Source organism: Lineus longissimus, chromosome 16 (assembly GCF_910592395.1).
Source record: "Lineus longissimus chromosome 16, tnLinLong1.2, whole genome shotgun sequence".
Lineage (NCBI taxonomy): Eukaryota > Metazoa > Nemertea > Pilidiophora > Heteronemertea > Lineidae > Lineus > Lineus longissimus.
In genome coordinates, this window is record NC_088323.1 from 10055810 (window position 1) to 10063377 (window position 7568).

Below are 7568 nucleotides of genomic sequence, written 5' to 3' on the forward strand. Positions count from 1 at the left end.
GACGACTTAGAACAAGAGGCCCAAGGGCCTGGCGCTCAGCTGAAATGGATAGGTGAAGGCAAGGGCCAAGTGTGTGTCGGTAACGTTATTATGAGGCAACGTGAAGCTATAACGTCTAGCACGCAGAAGTGCTGATGCGAAAGACCTTCTTGCTATATCAGTGCATGCTGAAGTACTGAGTTGACGTCACCCTGGTATTATGACGTAAAGTCATTTCTATTGCCGTTGCAGTAGTGGGGTGTGTGATGACGTCAAGGAGTTGTGTGGTGACGTCAAAGAGTGGAGTCCTTGTCTTCATGCAGCGTAGGTGGAACTAATAACATGCACATGGACACAAGGTACATGATTATTACAGTGTATTTTGTGAGGTGGGGCCTGGTGCTTTACAATGGTCAAATGAACCGACTGTTGTCTGGACATTGATGAAGTGGATGCAGCCAAATGTTTGGGACGGTCTTTTTTGTATGTGAAGAAAAGAAGATAAAGAGTTGGTTAACAAAATGAACTTTATTGGTGCGGCAGATATTTGATGCCTTTCGGCAGATATTTGAAGCGCCTTGCGGCAGATATTTGTTGCCTTGCAGCAGATATTTGATAACGCTCTCCGGGAATGGAAAGCAGTAAAACGAGTAAGCACACCTCACTCTGAATGTGGGAACAGCAAGTGCTTTCCTGGACTTGAAATGTGCCAACGACTCCTCTTGTAATAACCAACAACAGTTAATCTGTAAAAAAAGAGAAGAGAAATTAACACTGACTGAATAAAAAAGGGTGACATAGACGGGGAAATGTACACCACCGGATACAGTCTGTGCTTGATCAGGCATCGGTCAGATGATATCCTGAACAAGGCATCTATGGAAGCAAATCCAGAAAGAGACTTTACCTTCGAAGGGCACACTTATTACTCAGTGAAAAGTCAGTCCTGTGGGCTGTTTTCCAATTCAAAATAAAAGTGTAACCTCTTTAAATTAGTCTCACAGACTGAACCATAACACTCAACAGCCAACCGTGCCCACATGATGTGAGCCGAGAGCTGGGCTTAAAGATGAGCGAGTGGTGTACTACATTTTGAAAATTGTCTATCGTCTACGACATGTGACAGAACAGGATCTAGTGGACTTAATGATGAGGTACTATCAAATAAGGTGTCCATCAAATGAATCATGAGGGCCTGTTTGTTGAGTTATACTCTAAGCCTGTCCTATAGGGCTGGGCTATGGTTTTTGTCTTTTTTACAGCTACAGTACAGCCATGCACAGCGCAGTGTACAGACAGTACAGGATTGCAAACCAAAAACATGAGCATTGCTGCGTAACGAAACTGCAGTGGAATTCATACTACGATGTCATAATGTGACTTTCAAAATAATTGTAAACAAACGTAGCCTAAATGGCGAAATTTGTTGCAAAATTGCCAACCACAACATCTCAGGGACCGTAGCCAAAATGGCCGACGGCGAATTCTCCGGTCGCTAGCGCAGTCCATAAACAAGCATCAATTTCACCAACTTTGGGCGCAAGCTTGGTCATCAAAGTTACAGAACTGTTAGAAATACATCCAAACAACATATATATACAGTTAAAAGTGCATAAAAATCCCGTTTCAACCTCCGGCCGCTACCTTTTTTTCTCCGCCAGACGCCGGGCCCTACCGGTCGTTATTTAGTGCGACCGCCACCAGAGTGTTTATCACGATCTTTCGCCGTTTTAATAGCGCGTTTTAGGCAGATTAATCAATTATTACATGCATGCATTATATATCACCGAAATGATAATTGCGTAGGCTATTTGAAACTAAGTTCAGATATTATTTTTGATCTTTGAATTGAATTTAGGCGAGTGATTTTTGACACCCGGTCGACATATCAGGACTTGCAAAATTCACGCGAGATCGCTTGCATCATCGGCACGTTTGAAAACCGAATTTCACAAATTCCACAAATATTTATCACATACCATATGTATCACCACAAAGGTAACTCTCTAGACTATTTGAAACCAAGTTCAGATACTTATTTTCACAAAAATTCGAAGCTATGCAAGCGATTTTTCAGTGGTAGAGATCGACGGAAACAAATTTCTCGCTCTAAAATGACATGAGACGAGCACCAACTTTCGCTAATTTGTGCACAAAATTTCCGCAATATTATAAAAAACTATCGATAAATCTGAATTATATAGACTCTTTTCAGTACCTAAACAAATTTCAGGTACATGGTCATGTTGATTAAAAGAGTATCAACCGATTGAACATGAGAAATTTCACTCATCTTCATTGAAGCAGCGACTACCGCCATTTTTAAATGGTGGCATCTCTTCTATCGATCGGCCAATCAGCGGCACTGCTTGCAAAAAGTTGAGCCACCGCCAAATTTGAAATCGCCAAAATTCAGGCAATGTGCCTGCAGCGCCAACTGGCGGTGAAAACCATATTAATTCCATTAAAAGTAAAAAATGAAAAAATATTTAAAAATATTCAGCCACATTTGAAAACAATATTTGCTCTGTGGACCGAGGTAAAAAGGGAAAGAAATCTACACGCGAAATGACCTCATTCTCTTAATACAGGTCGGATCGCGCTGATTTTTCGTTTTTTGAGTTCACCTTTGGCAACTCCTAATTTAGCACCGTCAACGAAGTGGCTAGGCCTTCCCAATCAGAAATGTCCAATTTTGTCCACAGATGGGTCCCTAGATGGATGGATTGCAGGACGGACACCATTTGAACAGCTATTCTACTAGCTCCGCTGACTTTGTCAGCTGAGCTAAAAAGGGACCAGATAATTACCTGGTATTTGACTGGTTAGAATCCATATTCACACTTGGATAGTCCAAATAGTAGACTTCTTAAATCTTGATGAAAAGTTGCAGGACTGACTTGAACAATTATATTCACAGGGGTGAAAGTGAGGCTGGACAGGGTTAAATGGGAAAAGATGCAGAAATGGGACCCAAATGACATTAACTCTTAAATATAGATGGTCAACTCCTAAAATTTACATCCAAGGCGAAACACTTTTTTAAGTTAAAGAAACACTCAAGTCAAAGGAAAGTTTCATAATGATGCCAAAGGTGAAAAAGGGTCAAAATCTCTACACCTATCGCAAACTTTTTAATTGAGGGGTGAAAGGAGTGCATTTCACTCCTCTAAAATTTGTTTGAGAAAAGATTTGGGATAGTCTCTTGTGGTTCGATATAATAGGTGCAATTGTGATAGGCCACCATTTTAATGGGGGCTCATCTTTACAAAGGCCCATGCTGAATGTTGTTCTGAGAAATGGTACCCTTTAAGCTAAACTGTCTTCATAAATGAGGAGTTCTTTGGTCTCAAGTACTGATCCCGCCCTCGCGCAAGGGCCATTTGCTTTATATAATTTCCCTTGACGTGTAGGTTGTGACAAACCAGTCAGATGCATGGTCACAAACTTGGAGAATATAAAGTCAGGACCTTCACAGAAATTCCTTTTAAGTGAAGGTTGTCACAAACCAGTCCAGTAGATGCATGCTCACAAGCTAGGGACAACCAGTAACTGCAATCTTGATGTTTACACCAATTCCTCCGATATGCTTTGACAAAGCAATCCACATGGTCACATGGCAGATGGTAATTTAAAACATAGGAGCCAACCGCTGTGCTTTTTAGCTCCCCTGGAGAAGCTTAAGTCATCACGTCTTGTCCGTCGTCTGTCAACAATAGTGTTGAAACTTGGTGTGTGGTTGTTTGATTTGACCTATTTTTGAAGGGTACAAAATTAATTGTCTTAGACGCTTCAAATTTGATATGTAGACATCTATTGGCATCTGTACATATCAACAAAAACTCAGGTCAATGTGACCTACTTTTCAGATGTATTTAGGTCAGGTCATAGTACTCAATGTCAGTCATATATCAAGAAACATTCACTCTGGCAGTGGTTTTTTTTATGGAGACAGTTCAGCTTTCATTGTGTTTCTTACATTACCTTGTATACAGGCTTGACGTTATCATAAAACCAGGTATTTTGTGGTCTAAATCAAAAACTTTTAACATGACCTCTTATCAGGGCAGCCACACAAAACACCACACCAGAAGAAGATTGTTCTTGCCAGATCTCTGAGAATTACAATGAATTGTGTAATTTCCAAGGACTCCCCCTCCCCTTATGAAATCACCAAATTGGCTGTTCAAGAGAGCAATGTAGGTCTGAGACTGTCGTGCTTGGTGCAACGTAAGAGTTGGTAATCTTGAATACTCACTGTTCGAATTTGGTGGTCACAGCTTGAATAGTTGTTGAGAAATTTAGACAACCTCATCGATATTGATCCACACAGAAAAAACAACACCGTGAAGAATCGTAAATGAAAGGGTAAAGCCATGGCAATTAATATGATGGAAAAAAGACACATGTAAATCATATGAAAACAGCAAATAATAATTCAAATGTCAAGATGTATTGTAAATATGATGGAATAAATATGATAAATATGATACTTATATTTGGTGTCGTTTCTTGGCTCCAGTCACAACTTTAGACACCATTCATTATCTTACCAACCCAGATAAAGAGCATTTCCCATAGGGATCGTTCTCAACTACATGGGTAGACAATCCTTGTACCCTAAGTCCCCTCCAGCGGGGACAACAATCTCAAATGCCCGCCCCCATCATGCATTTTTGGTGCAAGGATGCTCAGCATGCATCTTCAGGAGAAACCTAGGAAAAAATATGTTGTCTAAAGTGTAGTCATTGCAATACCATAAGCCAAGAGTTGTCCTTTGAGACTAATTTTCATAGGGTGTTGAATAAAAAGAAAACCACACCAGTCTGTTTTTTTCATGATAATATCGTAAAACCAGGAGTGCGATTCTTTTTAACGAAAAAACAAGCAAGTGCTGTTTTCTGCTTATCAGCTGCGACTATTGCAAGTAGTTTAAAGGGGAACGCCATTCGTAATTACTTGTGGTCCAGTTAAATAGAAATCCACTAATACACGATGCCGCAGTGCAGTTATTATTAATATAAATTTGTTTAAACTTGGTACTCATAGAATTTGTATATCGGTCTACACAACGTCAATGTTGACATTTATATTTAGTATGTATTTTCGCAATTGGACATTTTTAAATTCAATTACAAATTCAAAATTTTTAACGAACGGGGTAGACCTTTAAGGATTGTTAAACTAGAATAATTTCGTTCCAAAGTGGAAGACCAAAAAAGATGGTGGCACATTGATGCCATGACATTTCGATGAAATCACTCCAGTCCACCTCAACAATGACCATCATTGGGGTTTCTATGCCACTGAGTGCATGTGAGTGAAATCCTGTGAGACGCAACTGTTTGGTATGAAAAATATCACACAACTGGATTACACGCTTTTTAACAGCTTTCTCAAAAATCTGAAAGAATTGTTCCAATGGAGTTTTGCCAATTCTGAAATTGGTTTCAGTACAAAAATTGCTTATATCTACCATATCCACCCAAGTTGTGAAGATTATAGTCGTATTTCCACCTATCAAATCCCCGTGTCTTTTGCGCTTACACCTATGAATTGCCGTGTCTAAATAGACCCGTGTGTCAAATCCCCGTGTCTATTAGCCCCATCGAGCTCGATGGGGCAAATCGGGGGCTAATTAAGACCCGTGTTCAACACGGGTTTTTTGATAGGTGGAATCTGAATAGACACGGCAATTGCAAGTTCTACGATCCGGCGACAGATGGCGCGGTGTAGTTGCCTCGGTATTGCGCCCCCTCCAACGGGAAAGAAAAACAGGAGAGCTCCCAACCTACAGCGCACCTGTCGCCAGAGCTATTAACCATTATCTAACACAACTGATAGGTGTAAGTGCGCCGCGGGTTTTTCGACACACGGCGAAGACATGGGTCTTGAAAAAACACGGGGTTTTTATGATAGGTGGAACTACGACTTATAGCACATACTGTGTAGCATGAACACCAGAAAGTGACTTAAAATGCAATCTTAGGAGGCAGACTGTCTGCTATGGTTCACTGTGGGCATTGTCATGACTGTCTGCTATGGTTCCCTGCGGGCACTGTCATGACTGCCCGCTATGGTTCACTGTGGGCACTGTCATGACTGCCAACTATGGTTCACTGCGGGCACTGTCATGACTGCCTGCTATGGTTCCCTGCGGGCACTGTCATGAGTGCCTGCTATGGTTTCCTGCGGGCACTGTCATGACTGCCCGCTATGGTTCACTGTGGGCACTGTCATGACTGCCAACTATGGTTCACTGCGGGCACTGTCACGACTGCCTGCTATGGTTCCCTGCTGGCACTGTCATGACTGCCCGCTATGGTTCCCTGCGGGCACTGTCATGACTGCCTGCTATGGTTCCCTGTGGGCACTGTCATGACTGCCCGCTATGGTTCCCTGCGGGCACTGTCATGACTGCTTGCTATGGTTCCCTGCGGGCACTGTCATGACTGCCTGCTATGGTTCCCTTTCTGCATTGTCATGACTGCCCGCTATGGTTCCCTGCGGGCACTGTCATTACTGCCAGCTATGGTTCCCTGCGGGCACTGTCATGACTGCCTGCTATGGTTCCCTGCGGGCACTGTCATTACTGCCAGCTATGGTTCCCTGCGGGCACTCTCATGACTGCCTGCTATGGTTCCCTTTCTGCTTTGTCATTACTGCCCGCTATGGTTCACTGCGGGCACTGTCATGACTGCCTGCTATGGTTCCCTGCGGGCACTGTCATGACTGCTCGCTATGGTTCCCTGCGGGCACTGTCATGACTGCCCGCTATGGTTCCCTGCGGGCACTGTCATGATTGCCCGCTATGGTTCCCTGCGGGCACTGTCACGACTGCCTGCTATGGTTCCCTGCGGGCACTGTCATTACTGCCCGCTATGGTTCCCTGCGGGCACTGTCATGACTGCCTGCTATGGTTCCCTGCGGGCACTGTCACGACTGCCCGCTATGGTTCCCTGCGGGCACTGTCATTACTGCCCGCTATGGTTCACTGCGGGCACTGTCATGACTGTCCGCTGTGGTTCCCTGTGGGCACTGTCATGACTGCCCGCTGTGGTTCCCTGTGGGCACTGTCATGACTGCCAGCTATGGTTCCCTGTGGGTACTGTCATGACTGCCCGCTATGGTTTCCTGTGGACACTGTCATGACTGCCTGCTATGGTTCCCTGTCTGCATTTTCATGACTGCCCGCTATGGTTCCCTGTGGGCACTGTCATGACTGTCCGCTGTGGTTCCCTGTGGGCACTGTCATGACTGTCCGCTGTGGTTCCCTGTGGGCACTTTCATGACTGTCCGCTGTGGTTCCCTGTGGGCACTGTCATGACTGTCCGCTGTGGTTCCCTGTGGGCACTGTCATGACTGTCCGCTGTGGTTCCCTGTGGGCACTGTCATGACTGTCCGCTGTGGTTCCCTGTGGGCACTGTCATGACTGTCCGCTGTGGTTCCCTGTGGGCACTTTCATGACTGTCCGCTGTGGTTCCCTGTGGGCACTGTCATGACTGTCCGCTGTGGTTCCCTGTGGGCACTGTCATGACTGCCCGCTGTGGTTCCTTGTGTAAACCGGACAGTCATGACAGTGCAAACAG